The sequence below is a fragment of the Salvelinus namaycush genome, chromosome 41 (genome assembly GCF_016432855.1).
Source record: "Salvelinus namaycush isolate Seneca chromosome 41, SaNama_1.0, whole genome shotgun sequence".
In the NCBI taxonomy this organism is placed as follows: Eukaryota; Metazoa; Chordata; class Actinopteri; order Salmoniformes; family Salmonidae; genus Salvelinus; species Salvelinus namaycush.
Window position 1 is genome coordinate 14,254,376 of NC_052347.1, and position 19,478 is coordinate 14,273,853.

Consider the following 19,478-nt stretch of genomic DNA (forward strand, 5'->3'; position numbering starts at 1 on the left):
CCCTCTCCTCCCTCTCTCTTCTCCTCCCTCTCTCTTCTCCTCCCTCTCTCTTCTCCTCTCTTTGTATCATATACATATGGTCTGGATTAGACTTGTGGTGTGCTTCAGTCTTCCAGATTGTCTGCTTTTTTGATCCCAGATTCTCATAAATCATCTTTGTAATTTGCCAGTGAATTAGATGGCGCAGGACATCTAGCAGTTTGGAGGGGCGGTGGAATGTGAAGAGGGGTGGAGGGGGATAACAGAACAGAGAAGCGCCCCTTGGCTTTACGGGAAATGGGAGGCCTTTCCGCTATAGTGAGACCACGATGGCTTGTCGTCTGGCTCGGGGGACTTTGCCTTGCAGCGTTAAGAGCGGTTGGCTCCTCTGCTCTGAGATACCTCTCTGGTGAATTGTTTTTACTTAGGAATAATTAAACCAACTCCCACTGGAACATATTGTAAGCTGTGAGCCCCTCTGCTTCTCAATACACAGACGCATACACAGACGACCAGAGAACTGTGCACACTCACGCATGCTTGCACGGATGCACACAGACACAGATGCGTGCACACACACACAGACAGACAGACAGACAGACAGACAGACAGACAGACAGACAGACAGACAGACAGACAGACAGACAGACAGACAGACAGACAGACAGACAGACAGACAGACAGACAGACAGACAGACAGACAGACAGACAGACAGACAGACAGACAGACAGACAGACAGACAGACAGACAGACAGACAGACAGACAGACAGACAGACAGACAGACAGACAGACAAGCCAGCTAATAGCTGTATTCATGTTCAGTATGTTATTGAACCCTGGCCTGAGAGGTCATCGAAGGAGAACTCATAATCTTGTTAGTCACCAACCAAACGTCCTTCTCCTCTTCTTTATGAGCAACAGACATGCCATCCCACATCTAATAGGGTTGTTATGCTCAAAAACACTTTGGTGCACCTGGCACTAACCTGATTAAAGCCCAACATATTCCTGGTGGCTCAGAGAACCCACCTTTGGGTTTACCAAATACAATGGTAAATATATTTTCTCTGAAAATCATTTGAATGTGAATCACATGTCTTAAACATTGATGACATGGTAGTACATGTGCAATTTAATGAAAATATTCAGATGTTATATCAATTCAATTAGTGTTCTGTCCATGTTAATTATTGTAAATGTATGTACAATTGAATAAATACTTTATATTAAATGAAAGGAGGTGGGGAAGCAGCAGAAATAGCTTTAGCCACATGCAGATACAGTACATTCTGTTTCCTTCAGATCTTCATGCATCGTCACGTCATAAACTCCATGAACACTCATCAATATCAGCATGACCAGCGTGGTGGAAAACAGCGCTAGAATATCTTCCAGAGATGAACACTGTACACACACGCAGTGAGCTCCAAAGCCTCAGATGTTCTCCCAAGGACTCAAATTCAATCAGGTGTTCGAGATGTCATCAACGTCAGGAATGCAGTCTTCTCTCTCTCTCTCTCTCTCTCTCTCTCTCTCTCTCTCTCTCTCTCTCTTTCTCTGCCCCCCCCTCTCTTTCTCTCTCTGTGTGTTTCTTCTTCTCTCGCTCTCCCTCTCTCTCGTTCTCCCTCCCTCCCTCTCACTCTCTTTCTCTCTCTTTCTTCCGCTCACATCTACCCCTCCTTTCCCCCATCACTCTAATTGTAAGTGTAGTAATTTGAAGCCAGCTGGTGAGTAAATATAGCCAACAGTAGAGGAGTGTGCCATTTTCTGTGGCTTTCTCTGATTTGTCAATTTGCAACTGTTTATTGGTCAATAAAGCTCTGGCTGGGGGTCGGACAGTGAATGACGTACATAGGATTATGAAGGGTGGGTTTCTGGGAGTAATTACAGGGATTTCTTATTGGTTAATGAGGACAGATGATAGCTGTGCCCACAGATCCTGTGATTTGCTTTAGGAGCAACCCTCAGTACGTCATAAAGGACAAACATCTTGACCGATTGGCTTGTAACAGTACATGCAATGTCTTCTGTCTGGCTATGTAAAGATAGTGTTGATTAATGTATAGTTAATAAGGCATTGGAAATCTTGGTAAATTACTGTAGAGAAGCTTGCCTGTTACAGGTCCAGACTACACACTTTCTCATTCACATACCCAAGCTGATAAAACTCTATTCATCCTTGGTGAAGCTAGAGGGCGAGTGTTGCTTTAGAGAGAGTGTGTAGATTGTAGCGAGTCCTCACTCACAAAATTGAGTTTAATTAAAAGTTAATCAATCATTTTGTAGTCTGTTCATTCAAGAGGCACTAAGTGTAGAGCAACAATGTAGGCTGTTAGATCATCTGTGTGTCAGCTATTAGATCATCTTTGTATCAGCTGTTAAATCATCTGTGTGTCAGCTGTTAAATCATCTGTGTGTCAGCTGTTAAATCATCTGTGTGTCAGCTGTTAGATCATCTGTGTGTCAGCTGTTAGATCATCTGTGTGTCAGCTGTTAAATCATCTGTGTGTCAGCTGTTAGATCATCTGTGTGTCAGCTGTTAAATCATCTGTGTGTCAGCTGTTAAATCATCTGTGTCAGCTGTTAAATCATCTGTGTGTCAGCTGTTAGATCATCTGTGTGTCAGCTGTTAGATCATCTGTGTGTCAGCTGTTAGATCATCTGTGTGTCAGCTGTTAGATCATCTGTGTGTCAGCTGTTAAATCATCTGTGTGTCAGCTGTTAGATCATCTGTGTGTCAGCTGTTAAATCATCTGTGTGTCAGCTGTTAGATCATCTGTGTGTCAGCTGTTAGATCATCTGTGTGTCAGCTGTTAGATCATCTGCATGTCAGCTGTTAAATCATATGTGTGTCAGCTGTTAAATCATCTGTGTGTCAGCTGTTAAATCATCTGTGTGTCAGCTGTTAGATCATCTGCGTGTCAGCTGTTAAATCATCTGTGTGTCAGCTGTTAAATCATCTGTGTGTCAGCTGTTAGATCATCTGTGTGTCAGCTGTTATATCATCTGTGTGTCAGCTGTTAGATCATCTGCGTGTCAGCTGTTAAATCATCTGTGTGTCAGCTGTGTGCCCATCATATCAAGTGGGGCCAGGGATTGAGTGTTGCTTTAGCTTTACGTCCAACATTTTATATTAAACCAACATGTTTATGTTCAGGTTTCAATTGGTTTTTGATAGGTGACAGTCTGTTTTGGAGGGCTGCATTCCAGACCTGTCTATCACCAGTTATCCTGGGGCGGGGAAAGGAAGAAGGGTGTGGTTACAGTTTCATCTGGATGGAGCTAGTAGGGGTTTTCCTAACAGCTACTTCACTATTTCAAACTGCTGCTAGACTCACTAGTCCTCATATCACATGCCAAACACAGGAGTGGAAACAGCAACAGGTGTTTGTGTGTGTTGAATTAGTCAGTTGTGTGTGTGTCCTGCGAGTTCATTGATCTACTTTTACAGTTTAGTGTTCAGTCTCACGCTTGCATTGTCCCCTTTATTCATAATGTTTGTAGGTCCTTTAATATGAAGTAAAGCTAAACCTTCATATGGACTCCAGCTATGCTGGTTATGTGTATTACCTATAGCAAGTAAACCGTGTGTGTGTGTGTGTGTGTGTGTGTTTGTGTGTGTTTGTGTGTGTGTGTGTGTGTGTGTGTGTGTGTGTGTGTGTGTGTGTGTGTGTGTGTGTGTGTGTGTGTGTGCGCGTTCATGTGTGAGTGCATACGACACGACACGCTTGTGTGGGGGCAATACACCGCTACAGGTCACATGGCGTGGGAGAAAGGGGTCACAGAGGTCACTTCCTGTTCCTTGTTAAAGAGGTGGATACAGGGAAATAAGGGGACAAAGCAGAAACATGAAGGACTGGTGTAGTACAGGGACATAAAGAGTCTTTTCACTGGACCACAACGTCTGATCTTCTCATTCTCTCACAGGAATGAGCTTCTTCCCAGCCATTCCCAGGCGTTCTATAGTTGCCATGGTGCCAAGTGGCAGCTTAGGCAGAGCTCAAGTAAGTTCTGTACATATTTTATCATATATAATTGTTTTTATGTAAATATGTGTACACACTTTTGTTTTTCAATAGCTAAATGAGTGAGGATCAAGTCTTGAATTGGACTCCTGCCCATCAATTGATGAAAATCAGCATTGTCAACAAGCTAGCTAATGCTAACTAGCAGGTGTGTGTTTTCATTTAAATGACACCTACTGACTTTGGGTTGTTTTCTCACCAACAGTGACCCGAGAGAAAGCTATGTATGTAGAGTTGGCAGTGGGCCAGGGGTTTCATTGCTCAGGGGGATAATTCTGAAGTAAGGACTGAGTGAGCTGTACTCTTTGGGGAGAAAACTTCACCACAGAGTCTCAATACAGAGAAGACGGCAGAGAGGCTTGGATGACATGAAGCTGCCTGCCTGCGCTTGGACATGCTGACCTGACCACCACCACCTCCGACCACCACCTCTGCTGACCATCTAGCTATGAGCTTCCAGATCCTCTCATGACCGCGGCTGCACATCTGGAAGCTTCAAGAAGTACTCAGACAGACTTGATCTAGCTGATCTAGCTACTGTTGTAGCCTGTATTTTCCTCAACATTTAAACATTTAGATTTTATGGTAACGTCTTAATAATCTAAATGTGTTTCTTGTATGTGTTACTGCAACTCTGCTTTAAGCTGCCATAGTACACATGAAAGGAAATTCAAATATACCATCATCATCATCATCATTCCTTGCTTGGAAAACACATGTTGTTTTAATAACAACAATAAACTCGTATTTCTGATCATTATGTAGTTATCCAGATCAGTTCACAAATGTACTGTGGCCAAGATTCAAGTAAAGGTGTGTTGTGGATGCACTGTCTACAGTTGGTCCCAGGCCTCCCACAGTGAAAAAACTGAAATTCACTACTGTCATACTTCACTATTCACTACTGCAGTTCAGCTTTAAGCTGCCATAGTACACATGAAAGGAAATTAAAATCTACCATTATCATCAAATTGCAAGCCGAAATCTACCGCTCAGATTATTAAAAAAAAAAAAAAAACATTACTTTAAAAAACTTAAGCCTGTGTGAAATTAACTATTCAACACAGTACTGTAGTAATGAGGATTGTGCAGTAGGCTATAGGCCCAATACATTATCACCACATATTGGCTTTGCTTGAATTGACCTGCCATTGCATTGTTGTTCTTCTCACACCATTTCCAAATGATATTTAAAAACCTGAGCTAGGACCTACACATTATGATCACACTAGTCATAGATTCTTGTATTACATGTGAGGCACAACTGAGTGAGCAAACATTTAAATGATGTTTGTATTGGTTCACTGGGCTGATGGTGCCTGTATCTGATGGTCAGCCTCAGTGGAGGGAGGGAGAGAGCAGCAGAGGGTCTGACTCCTTACCGTCCCTACACTCTCCCTTCCTCTGCTGAGACTGACCAAAGAGGGGACACTGTCTTCCAGAATCCAGTTGACGGCAAAACTCAAGTCACACCGCATTATTTCTGCCCCTTTCTGCACAAATTGATGCTTTTACTCCTATGACTAGAGAAAGCGAACTATTCCTCGATATTAAAGGGATACTTCAGGATTTTGGCAATGGAGCCCTTTATCTACTTCCCCAGATTCAGATGAACTTATGGATACCATTGTTATGTCTCTGTGTGCAGTTTGAAGGATGTTGCTAACTAGCATTAGCGCAATCGCTAACTAGTGTTAACGCAATGACTATGGTAACTGCTAGCATGCTAGTAGATACCATAGACTTCAAGTCATTGCGCTAACGCTAGCTAACATTGGCTCACAAAACTCCCTCTCACTTATTGCATGCTGGATGCAGCGACATACAAATGGTATCCGTGAGTTTATCTGACTCTGGGGAAGTACATAAAGACTTAATTGTCAAATCCAGAAGTAGCCCTTTTAAAAAGACACAAGTTGCAAATAATCACAACTCAAGCCTTTCAATACACTTCACTACTCATTCATTGCAGCTTCAGTGCTGGTTGAAGAGTGAGTGGAAGTAGTTTAATGGCACATAAAAGTGTTGAATAAAGTGTTGACAGTGCTGAAAAAAACCTTAAACAAACTCTTTGCTGTATTCGTTGACAGTATCTCTCGAATCATGGTTTTAAAAGTTTTCAAATCTCACAGTATCGACTTTGCTGTGCACTCAAGGAAGCACAAGACATCTGAGCTTTCCGATTGGCCAGTGGAAGGCCTATAGATGCACTTTATTTGATCACCCGGCTGCTGGGAAGGCAGAGTTTGTACCTTCAGACAGATGAAATGGTTAAAAATGGGGACACTTCACCTAGCCGGTGCTTAGGGCTGCTGAATCAAGAGCACCTACCGCCAATAGCATGAGAGGAATAAAAAAAAGGCTATATTGTTGTTCCTTTACATACATGTTTGGTGATCGACTAGGAATGTCTATTGCTGAGCAGTTCAGTTCATGGGGTCAAAAGTCTGACTTTTACCAACCTCAGTGTAGTTGATAGTCTGACCTCTACCAACCTCAGTGTAGTTGATAGTCTGACCTTTACCAATCTCAGTGTAGTTGATAGTCTGACCTTTACCAATCTCAGTGTAGTTGATAGTCTGACCTTTGCCAATCTCAGTGTAGTTGATAGTCTGACCTTTACCAATCTCAGTGTAGTTGATAGTCTGACCTTTACCAACCTCAGTGTAGTTGATAGTCTGACCTTTACCAATCTCAGTGTAGTTGATAGTCTGACCTTTGCCAATCTCAGTGTAGTTGATAGTCTGACCTTTACCAATCTCAGTGTAGTTGATAGTCTGACCTTTACCAACCTCAGTGTAGGTGATAGTCTGACCTTTACCAACCTCAGTGTAGTTGATAGTCTGACCTTTACCAACCTCAGTGTAGTTGATAGTCTGACCTTTACCAATCTCAGTGTAGTTGATAGTCGGACCTTTACCTTAATATAGTTGATAGTCTGACCTTTACCAATCTCAGGGTAGTTGATAGTCTGACCTTTACCAATCTCAGTGTAGTTGATAGTCGGACCTTTACCTTAATATAGTTGATAGTCTGACCTTTACCAATCTCAGGGTAGTTGATAGTCTGACCTTTACCAATCTCAGTGTAGTTGATAGTCTGACCTTTACCAATCTCAGTGTAGTTGATAGTCTGACCTTTATCTCAACCTCAGTGTAGTTGATAGTCTGACCTTTACCAATCTCAGTATAGTTGATAGTCTGACCTCTACCAACCTCAGTGTAGTTGATAGTCTGACCTTTACCAATCTCAGTGTAGTTGATAGTCTGACCTTTACCTTAATATAGTTGATAGTCTGACCTTTACGAACCTCAGTGTAGTTGATAGTCTGACCTTTACCAATCTCAGTATAGTTGATAGTCTGACCTTTACCAACCTCAGTGTAGTTGATAGTCTGACCTTTACCAATCTCAGTGTAGTTGATAGTCTGACCTTTACCAACCTCAGTGTAGTTGATAGTCTGACCTTTACCAACCTCAGTGTAGTTGATAGTCTGACCTTTACCAACCTCAGTGTAGTTGATAGTCTGACCTTTACCAACCTCAGTGTAGTTGATAGTCTGACCTTTACCAACCTCAGTGTAGTTGATAGTCTGACCTTTACCAACCTCAGTGTAGTTGATAGTCTGACCTTTACCAATCTCAGTGTAGTTGATAGTCTGACCTTTACCAATCTCAGTGTAGTTGATAGTCTGACCTTTACCAATCTCAGTGTAGTTGACAGTCTGACCATTACCAACCTCAGTGTTGTTGATAGTCTGACCTTTACCTTAGTATAGTTGATAGTCTGACCTTTACCAATCTAAGTGTAGTTGATAGTCTGACCTTTACCAATCTCAGTGTAGTTGAGATTCTGACCTTTACCAATCTCAGTGTAGTTGATAGTCTGACCTTTACCTTAATATAGTTGATAGTCTGACCTTTACCAATCTCAGTGTAGTTGATAGTCGGACCTTTACCAACCTCAGTGTAGTTGATAGTCTGACCTTTACCAATCTCAGTGTAGTTGATAGTCTGACCTTTACCAATCTCAGTGTAGTTGATAGTCTGACCTTTACCTTAATATAGTTGATAGTCTGACCTTTACGAACCTCAGTGTAGTTGATAGTCTGACCTTTACCAATCTCAGTATAGTTGATAGTCTGACCTTTACCAACCTCAGTGTAGTTGATAGTCTGACCTTTACCAATCTCAGTGTAGTTGATAGTCTGACCTTTACCAACCTCAGTGTAGTTGATAGTCTGACCTTTACCAACCTCAGTGTAGTTGATAGTCTGACCTTTACCAATCTCAGTGTAGTTGATAGTCTGACCTTTACCAATCTCAGTGTAGTTGATAGTCTGACCTTTACCAATCTCAGTGTAGTTGACAGTCTGACCATTACCAACCTCAGTGTTGTTGATAGTCTGACCTTTACCTTAGTATAGTTGATAGTCTGACCTTTACCAATCTAAGTGTAGTTGATAGTCTGACCTTTACCAATCTCAGTGTAGTTGAGATTCTGACCTTTACCAATCTCAGTGTAGTTGATAGTCTGACCTTTACCTTAATATAGTTGATAGTCTGACCTTTACCAATCTCAGTGTAGTTGATAGTCTGACCTTTACCAATCTCAGTGTAGTTGATATTCTGACCTTTACCAATCTCAGTGTAGTTGATAGTCGGACCTTTACCAACCTCAGTGTAGTTGATAGTCTGACCTTTACCAATCTCAGTGTAGTTGATAGTCTGACCTTTACCAATCTCAGTGTAGTTGATAGTCTGACCTTTACCAATCTCAGTGTAGTTGATAGTCTGACCTTTACCAATCTCAGTGTAGTTGACAGTCTGACCATTACCAACCTCAGTGTTGTTGATAGTCTGACCTTTACCTTAGTATAGTTGATAGTCTGACCTTTACCAATCTAAGTGTAGTTGATAGTCTGACCTTTACCAATCTCAGTGTAGTTGAGATTCTGACCTTTACCAATCTCAGTGTAGTTGATAGTCTGACCTTTACCTTAATATAGTTGATAGTCTGACCTTTACCAATCTCAGTGTAGTTGATAGTCTGACCTTTACCAATCTCAGTGTAGTTGATATTCTGACCTTTACCAATCTCAGTGTAGTTGATAGTCGGACCTTTACCTTAATATAGTTGATAGTCTGACCTTTACCAATCTCAGGGTAGTTGATAGTCTGACCTTTACCAATCTCAGTGTAGTTGATAGTCTGACCTTTACCAATCTCAGTGTAGTTGATAGTCTGACCTTTACCAATCTCAGTGTAGTTGATAGTCTGACCTTTACCAACCTCAGTGTAGTTGATAGTCTGACCTTTACCATCCTCAGTGTAGTTGATAGTCTGACCTTTACCAATCTCAGTGTAGTTGATAGTCTGACCTTTACCAACCTCAGTGTAGTTGATAGTCTGACCTTTACCAACCTCAGTATAGTTGATAGTCTGACCTTTACCAACCTCAGTGTAGTTGATAGTCTGACCTTTACCAATCTCAGTGTAGTTGATAGTCTGACCTTTACCAACCTCAGTGTAGTTGATAGTCTGACCTTTACCTTAGTATAGTTGATAGTCTGACCTTTACCAATCTCAGTGTAGTTGATAGTCTGACCTTAACCAATATCAGTGTAGTTGAGATTCTGACCTTTACCAATCTCAGTGTAGTTGATAGTCTGACCTTTACCTTAATATAGTTGATAGTCTGACCTTTACCAATCTCAGTGTAGTTGATAGTCTGACCTTTACCAATCTCAGTGTAGTTGATAGCCTGACCTTTACCAATCTAAGTGTAGTTGATAGTCTGACCTTTACCAATCTCAGTGTAGTTGATAGTCTGATCTTTACCAACCTCAGTGTAGTTGATAGTCTGACCTTTACCAACCTCAGTGTAGTTGATAGTCTGACCTTTACCTTAATATAGTTGATAGTCTGACCTTTACCAATCTCAGGGTAGTTGATAGTCTGACCTTTACCAATCTCAGGGTAGTTGATAGTCTGACCTTTACCAATCTCAGGGTAGTTGATAGTCTGACCTTTACCAATCTCATTGTAGTTGATAGTCGGACCTTTACCAACCTCAGTGTAGTTGATAGTCTGACCTCTACCAACCTCAGTGTAGTTGATAGTCTGACCTTTACCAATCTCAGTGTAGTTGATAGTCTGACCTTTACCAACCTCAGTGTAGTTGATAGTCTGACCTTTACCTTATTATAGTTGATAGTCTGACCTTTACCAATCTCAGTGTAGTTGATAGTCTGACCTTAACCAATATCAGTGTAGTTGAGATTCTGACCTTTACCAATCTCAGTGTAGTTGATAGTCTGACCTTTACCTTAATATAGTTGATAGTCTGACCTTTACGAACCTCAGTGTAGTTGATAGTCTGACCTTTACCAATCTCAGTATAGTTGATAGTCTGACCTTTACCAACCTCAGTGTAGTTGATAGTCTGACCTTTACCAATCTCAGTGTAGTTGATAGTCTGACCTTTACCAACCTCAGTGTAGTTGATAGTCTGACCTTTACCAACCTCAGTGTAGTTGACAGTCTGACCATTACCAACCTCAGTGTTGTTGATAGTCTGACCTTTACCTTAGTATAGTTGATAGTCTGACCTTTACCAATCTAAGTGTAGTTGATAGTCTGACCTTTACCAATCTCAGTGTAGATGATAGTCTGACCTTTACCAATCTCAGTGTAGTTGATAGTCTGACCTTTACTAATCTCAGTGTAGTTGAGATTCTGACCTTTACCAATCTCAGTGTAGTTGATAGTCTGACCTTTACCAACCTCAGTGTAGTTGATAGTCTGACCTTTACCAATCTCAGTGTAGTTGATAGTCGGACCTTTACCTTAATATAGTTGATAGTTTGACCTTTACCAATCTCAGGGTAGTTGATAGTCTGACCTTTACCAATCTCAGTGTAGTTGATAGTCGGACCTTTACCTTAATATAGTTGATAGTCTGACCTTTACCAATCTCAGGGTAGTTGATAGTCTGACCTTTACCAATCTCAGTGTAGTTGATAGTCTGACCTTTACCAATCTCAGTGTAGTTGATAGTCTGACCTTTATCTCAACCTCAGTGTAGTTGATAGTCTGACCTTTACCAATCTCAGTATAGTTGATAGTCTGACCTCTACCAACCTCAGTGTAGTTGATAGTCTGACCTTTACCTTATTATAGTTGATAGTCTGACCTTTACCAATCTCAGTGTAGTTGATAGTCTGACCTTAACCAATATCAGTGTAGTTGAGATTCTGACCTTTACCAATCTCAGTGTAGTTGATAGTCTGACCTTTACCTTAATATAGTTGATAGTCTGACCTTTACGAACCTCAGTGTAGTTGATAGTCTGACCTTTACCAATCTCAGTATAGTTGATAGTCTGACCTTTACCAACCTCAGTGTAGTTGATAGTCTGACCTTTACCAATCTCAGTGTAGTTGATAGTCTGACCTTTACCAACCTCAGTGTAGTTGATAGTCTGACCTTTACCAACCTCAGTGTAGTTGACAGTCTGACCATTACCAACCTCAGTGTTGTTGATAGTCTGACCTTTACCTTAGTATAGTTGATAGTCTGACCTTTACCAATCTAAGTGTAGTTGATAGTCTGACCTTTACCAATCTCAGTGTAGTTGAGATTCTGACCTTTACCAATCTCAGTGTAGTTGATAGTCTGACCTTTACCTTAATATAGTTGATAGTCTGACCTTTACCAATCTCAGTGTAGTTGATAGTCTGACCTTTACCAATCTCAGTGTAGTTGATATTCTGACCTTTACCAATCTCAGTGTAGTTGATAGTCTGACCTTTACCAATCTCAGTGTAGTTGATAGTCTGACCTTTACCAACCTCAGTGTAGTTGATAGTCTGACCTTTACCAACCTCAGTGTAGTTGATAGTCTGACCTTTACCAATCTCAGTGTAGTTTATAGTCTGACCTTTACTAACCTCAGTGTAGTTGATATTCTGACCTTTACCAACCTCAGTGTAGTTGATAGTCTGACCTTTACCAATCTAAGTGTAGTTGATAGTCTGACCTTTACCAGGCCCTCACCCAGTCTGTCCCTCTGTTCAGACATCAGAACAATCAACACTGGGATGAAATTACACAAACACACCCTGTGTGTGTGTGTGTGTGTGTGTGTGTGTGTGTGTGTGTGGGTGTGTGTGTGTGTGTGTGTGCGTGTGTGTGTCTGCATGTCTGCGTGTGTGTGTGTCTGCGTGTCTGCGTGTGTGTCTGCGTTTGTGTGTGTCTGCATGTGTGTGTCTGCGTTCCTGCCTGTGTGTGTGTCAGCTTAGAGACATGGCAGTGTTGAAAACAAACACCATAACAGAGCCACAGGACTAAAAGCAGAGCCCTGTTCTCTCCCTCCTCTCCGCAAGCACTACTTTACAGCCCAGACACCATCACATGGTGACCCCTCCTTTACACCCAACTCAGCTCCGTACAGTTATTGAATTCTATGTGTACCACTGGTGGCAGAACACAGTCAAGTTGTAAACCAGACAAGATACCCTCATGCTGTTTTTACGTCTTGTACTTACCATGCTAAATGGGATTTTATTGAACAATTCATTTTATTACATACTCTGTCTCCGTCTCGCTGCTTCTCTCTCTCTCTCTCTCTCTCTCTCTCTCTCTCTCTCTCTCTCTCTCTCTCTCTCTCTCTCTCTCTCTCTCTCTCTCTCTCTCTCTCTCTCTCTTCCTTCCTTCCTTCCTTCCATCCTTCCTCCATTTCTCTCTCCCTTTGTCTCTTGCATGGGTTTGGGTGGGTTGTTGCATAGGTTTGGACGGGTGGGTGGGGTGTTTGGGTGGGTTATTGCATTGGTTTGGTGGGTGGGTGGGTGGGTGGGTGGGTGGGTGGGTGGGTGGGTGGGTGGATGGATGGGTGTTTTGTTGCGTGGGTTTGGATGGGTGATTTGTTAATAAGTGGGTTTGGGTGGGTTTTGGTGGGTGAGTCGTTAAGTGTGTTTGGGTGGGTGGGTTGTTGCATGGGTTTGTGTGGGTGGGTGTCTGTGTGTATACCTAATGACAGCCCATGAGAGAAGTCAGGACAGCTTTAACATTGACTGTAAATCTACCTCACTGCAAGACCTGCTGCTTAACAAGATGCTGAGTTATTAAGGCACTGTATAGAGAAGGAGAGAGAACGAGAGTTTCCCCCTCCTCTTCCTCCTCTTTTTATGCAGTATATGCCACTGTTGGTTATGTTGTGGTTTACTGCTTACTTACTTTCATGCTCCCCTGTTTGTTTTGGGATTCATTCATCATTGGTAATATAACATTGATATGGCTCTCTAAACTCTCCTCATGCCTATGTCGTGCCTCTTTTGTGTCTGGAGAAGGGGAGTGTGTGTGTGTGTGTACTTGTTTTCCTACCCCAATGTCCTAACAAATCACCCAAATGTCCTGACAAGGTAGGACAATAATAACGTTTTTTAAATAGTCAGGACTTTTTTCGTGTCCATAATTTATTAAAATGCTATTTTAAGCTTAATGGTTAGGTTTAGGGTTTAGGGTTTTGGGGTTACGGTTAGGATTAGGGTTAAGGTTAGGGTTAAGGTTAGGGTTAGGGTTTTTGAGGTTACTTTTAGAGTTAGGGTTAAAGTTAGGTTAATGGTTAGGGTTAGAGTTAGAGTTAGGTTAAGGGTTAGGGGTTTGGGAAAATAAGATTTTTAATGGTCAAACATTTTTACTCCCCAAATTTCACAAAAATCAAGCTGTGTGTGTTGGTGTGTGCGTGTGTGTGTGCACGTGCATGCATGGATTTATATGTGTGTGTATGTGTTCTTATATGCACATCTGTGTGTGACTGTATGCACGTACGGAAAATGTAATTTAATCAAATCCAACGAACGCTTGCCACCCCTCTTCGTCTTTACATTTACAGCCACCAAGGCTCTGCTACTCAGGCACATACAGTCATGATTTATGGCGGTAGTAAAGTGTGCTGCTGTTGTTAATCTCCCAGTGACGTCTCCTTTCCTCTGCTGCTGGTGACTGGGAGTCTGGGTCCAGCCAGGCTACAGGGACTGGCCGCTAGAGACCAGGGGAAATGGGACCCTAAACTGGGGGTAGAAAGTCTGGTAACTAGGGGGTAATACTCAAGACTTTGGAGGCCTTGTGGTGGTTAAAAGGTTGAGGGTTTAGTGTCTGGGGGAGAGCAGGGACATGACTGGGGTTGACAGGGTATGTATTTGACATGGATTTGACATGGCATGCCGCAGACAGGCGTGGTCCGCGCCCCGAGACAGTGCCAGCGGAACATTTGGCTAAAGTGAAGCCAATGTGGCAAACTTCTCAGCTCCTGTCACTCTCCAACTGAGTGGCACACACTTCAGACCTTTTCTCTGTCTGGCTCATTTGCATGAAACTTTCAAGTCCCTTATTTGAATAATGTTGGAGTTGGTAGGGAATGATATGCTTTCACGTAGGAGGGAAGTTAGAGTGTGAGAGGCCATGTCAGAAGTGAATGATTGAGGCAGTGGATATCTATACGGTGGTGTGAGTGAGTGTGTGTGTCCATCTACGTTTCTGTGTTTTTCTCTCTGTGGCCAGACTCAGAGGTGGCTGGTACTCTGCATGGCCCTGCTGAATGATCTCTCCTGATGACTGCCTACAAACTCAAATCAAATCAAATAATCAAATTGTATTAGTCACATGCGCCCAACACAACAGGTGTAGACCTTACAGTGAAATGCTTACTTACGAGCCCTAACCAACAATGCAGTTAAAAAAAAAAATATGAGTAAGAATAAGAAATAAAAGTAACACGTAACTAAAGAGCAGCAGTAAAATAACAATAGCAAGACTATACACAGGGGGGTACCGGTACAGAGTCAATGTGCGGGGGCACCGGTTAGTTGAGGTAATATGTACGTCTGTTGAAGAAGGATCGGACCAAAGCGCAGCGTGGTAAGTGTTCATGCTTTTTATTGAAAACTGAACACTAATAACAAAAATAACAAAGAGAATGAACGAAAACCGAAACAGTCCTGTCAGGTGCAGAAACACTAAACAGAAAATAACTACCCACAAAGCATCGGTGGGGAAAAGCTACCTAAGTATGATTCTCAATCAGAGACAATGACAGACAGCTGCCTCTGATTGAGAGCCACACCCGGCCAAACACAAAGAAATACAAAACATAGAAAATGCTCTCTACGGTCAGGGCGTGACAGTACCCCCCCCAAAAGCGGTCAGGCCGCAAAACCTGAACCCATAGGGGAGGGTCTGGGTGGGCATTTATCCGCGGTGGCGGCTCTGGTGAGGGACATAGACCGCTCCACCTCTGGCTCGGCCCACTTAGGTGGCGCCTCTAGAGCGGGGACCCTCGCCGCCGACCCCGGACTGGGGACCCTCGTTGTGGGGCCCGAACTGGGCACCCTTGTAGCGGGCCCCAGACTGGGGACCCTTGTTGGGAGCTCCGGACTGGAGGGCGTTGCTGGAGGCTCCGGACTGGAGTGCGCCTCTGGAGGCTCCGGACTGGAGGACGACACTGGAGGCTCCGGACTGGAGAGCGCTGCTGGAAGCTCCGGACTGAAGGGCGCCTCTGGAAGCTCCGGACTCGAGGGCGACGCTGGAGGCTCCGGACTGGAGGGCGTCGCTGGAGGGTCGGGACTGGAGGAAGACTCTGGAGGAAGGAGACGCAGAGACAGCCTGGTGCGTGGGGCTGCCACAGGGACCACCAGGCTGGGGAGACCTACAGAAGGCCTGATGCGTAGAGGAGGCACCGGATGAACCGGGCTGTGGGGGAGCACTGGAGCCCTGGTGCGCAGCCTTGGCACCACTCCTCCAGGCTGAATGCCCACTTTAGCCCGGCCCCTCCAGAGTGCAGGCACAGGTCGAACCGGGCTGTGGGTGAGCACTGGAGATTTGGTGCTTACCACTCGCACCTCTCCATTTGGCTCAATGCCCACTTTAGCCCGGCACGGGCGGAGCGCAGGCATAGGACGAACTGAATCGTCCCAGCGCCCCGGAGACACAGTACGCAGAGCCGGCGTAGGATACCCTGGGCCGAAACGGCGCACCGGAGACCAAGCGCGCTGAGCTGGCACAATCCGCTTTACCGCATAACACGGTGCCTGACCAGTACCACGGTGCTTCCGGTAAGCACGGGGAGTTGGCTCAGGTCTATCGCCTGACTCTGCCAATCTCCCCGTGTGCCCCCCCCGTATAACCAGCCAGCTGTATGTTGATAATATCGTCGTTCAGCCATGACTCTGAAGCATAATATATTACAGTTTCGAATGTCCCGTTGGTAGTTTAATCTTCCGTGTAGGTCATCGATTTTATTGTCCAAAGATTGCACGTTTGCTAGCAGAATGGAAGGAAGTGGGGGTTTATTCGATCGCCTACCAACTCTCAGAAGGCAGCCCGCCTACTGGCCCCTTTTTCTCCGCCTTCTCTTCACGCAAATGACGGGGATCTGGGCCTGTTCCCAGGGAAGCAGTAAATCATTCACGTCGGGCTGGTCGGACTCATTAAAGGAAAAAAAGGATTCTGCCAGTCCGTGGTGAGTAATCGCAGTTCTGCAGCCCAGAAGTTATTTTCGGTCATAGGAGACAGTAGCAGCAACATTATGTACAAAATAAGTAAAAAAATAAGTTACAAACAACGCAAAGAAACCAACAAAAAAACACTATTGGTTAGGAAGACGTAAAACGTCAGCCTTGTTCTCCGGCGCCATCTTAATAAGGGGGCTCCTCTGATGTGCGTGTGTGTGTGTGTGTGTGTGTGTGTGTGTGTGTGTGTGTGTGTGTGTGTGTGTGTGTGTGTGTGTGTGTGTGTGTGTGTGTGTGTGTGGCAAAACTGAAACCTACTTGAGGGTAACAGCACTCACTGTTGCCCCTAGTGGCCGGTTTCCATGGATGCATGTCTAATAGTGACTTGTATCACGGGTGACCTGCCTGGTGTGGGGTTATATGGGAGACCTGCCTGGTGTGGGGTTATATGGGTGGCCTGCCTGGTGTGGGGTTTTATGGGTGACCTGCCTGGTGTGGGGTTATATGGGAGACCTGCCTGGTGTGGGGCTATATGGGTGACCTGCCTGGTGTGGGGTTATATGGGTGACCTGCCTGGTGTGGGGTTATATGGGAGACCTGCCTGGTGTGGGGTTATATGGGAGACCTGCCTGGTGTGGGGTTATATGGGTGACCTGCCTGGTGTGGGGTTATATGGGAGACCTGCCTGGTGTGGGGTTATATGGGTGACCTGTCTGGTGTGGGGTTATATGGGTGACCTGCCTGGTGTGGGGTTATATGGGTGACCTGCCTGGTGTGGGGTTATATGGGTGACCTGCCTGGTGTGGGGCTATATGGGTGACCTGCCTGGTGTGGGGTTATATGGGTGCTTCACAGGAGCGCCTGCTACTGTAAGTAACCTTGCTGAAAGATATGCACTGCAAGTGACTCTTACCGCCTTTCTCTCTCTCTCTCTCTCTCTCTCTCTCTCTCTCTCTCTCTCTCTCTCTCTCTCTCTCTCTCTCTCTCTCTCTCTCTCTCTCATCCTCCCTCCCTCTCTCTAGCTTTCTCTCTATTGCACTAGCCCTCTATCCCCCTATTTCTCTCTCTCTTCCTTCCTCCCTCCATCTCTCTCTCTCTCTCTCTCTCTGTGTCTTTTCCCTCCTTCGCCTCTCCTCGTCTTCTTGTTGCAATTGTGTGTGTGTGCCTAGAGAAGATTACAAAGAGTTGCTTTGTGAGGGGATGCAGCTGCTGAAATCTGACTAGATCCAGCTGAAGAGAGAAGGGAGCAGGTGGGTCAACAACACCACCCCTCCATTCACAGAATATCAGGCTGCAGATTAGCAATACACACACACACACACACACACACACACACACACACACACACACACACACACACACACACACACACACACACACACACACACACACACACACACAATGGCACACACATGGGTTTGCACACACACACACACACACACACACACACACACACACACACACACACACACACACACACACACACACACACACACACACACACACACAGTGGCACACACATGGGTTTGCACACACACACACACAGGCATGTGCACGTGTACAACTGTACACGCACAGACACACACTACCGTCCCACAAATAAACAACCAAACCCAACACAGACACACACTACCCTCCCACAAATAAACAACCAAACCCAACACAGACACAGTGCTCCCACTCACATAAAGAGACACCGAACAAAATCATAGTCCACCACAAGGGAAATACTGCCCACTTCTACCAGGACACGGTAGAAGAGCCCTAACACAGCTACCAGGACACGGTAGAGGAGCCCCAACACAGCTACCAGGACACGGTAGAGGAGCCCCAACACAGCTACCAGGACACGGTAGAGGAGCCCTAACACAGCTATCAGGACACGGTAGAGGAGCCCCAACACAGCTACCAGGACACGGTAGAGGAGCCCCAACACAGCTACCAGGACACGGTAGTGGCGCCCCAATACAGCTACCAGGACATTGTAGAGGAGCCCCAACACAGCTACCAGGACACGGTAGAGGAGCCCCAACACAGCTACCAGGACATGGTAGAGGAGCCCCAACACAGCTACCAGGACACGGTAGAGGAGCCCAAACACAGCTACCAGGACACGGTAGAAGAGCCCCAACACAGCTACCAGGACACGGTAGAGGAGCCCCAACACAGCTACCAGGACACGGTAGAAGAGCCCCAACACAGCTACCAGGACACGGTAGAGGAGCCCCAACACAGCTACCAGGACACGGTAGAGGAGCCCCAACACAACTACCAGGACACGGTAGAAGAGCCCCAAAACATCTACCAGGACACGGTAGAGGAGCCCAAACACAGCTACCAGGACACGGTAGAGGAGCCCCAATACAACTACCAAGACACAGTAGAGGAGCCCCAACACAGCTACCAGGACACGGTAGAGGAGCCCCAACACAGCTACCAGGACACGGTAGAGGAGCCCCAACACAGCTACCAGGACACGGTAGAAGAGCCCCAACACAGCTACCAGGACACGGTAGAGGAGCCCCAACACAGCTACCAGGACACGGTGGAGGAGCCCCAATACAGCTACCAGGACACGGTAGAGGAGCCCCAATACAGCTACCAGGACACGGTAGAGGAGTCCCAACACAGCTACCAGGACACGGTAGAGGAGCCCCAACACAGCTACCAGGACACGGTGGAGGAGCCCCAATACAGCTACCAGGACACGGTGGAGGAGCCCCAATACAGCTACCAGGACACGGTAGAGGAGCCCCAACACAGCTACCAGGACACGGTGGAGGAGCCCCAACACAGCTACCAGGACACGGTGGAGGAGCCCCAATACAGCTACCAGGACACGGTAGAGGAGCCCCAACACAGCTTGAGAATCCAACACAAATAAATACAAACACCACAGAAATACAACATAGTCCACTACACAAATAAAATACTACACACAAAGATACTTTTTGCTGGAATCCC

General features: G+C 45.1%; 1 long non-coding RNA gene across 1 annotated transcript; it reads left to right on the forward strand.

Annotated features, from left to right (window-relative positions):
- Positions 1–1,329: 1,329 nt before the first annotated feature.
- Positions 1,330–5,370, forward strand: LOC120034503. The gene is made up of 3 exons (XR_005474042.1): positions 1,330–1,449; positions 3,909–3,985; positions 4,212–5,370. It is a non-coding gene; the product is annotated as an uncharacterized LOC120034503 (long non-coding RNA).
- Positions 5,371–19,478: the final 14,108 nt, after the last annotated feature.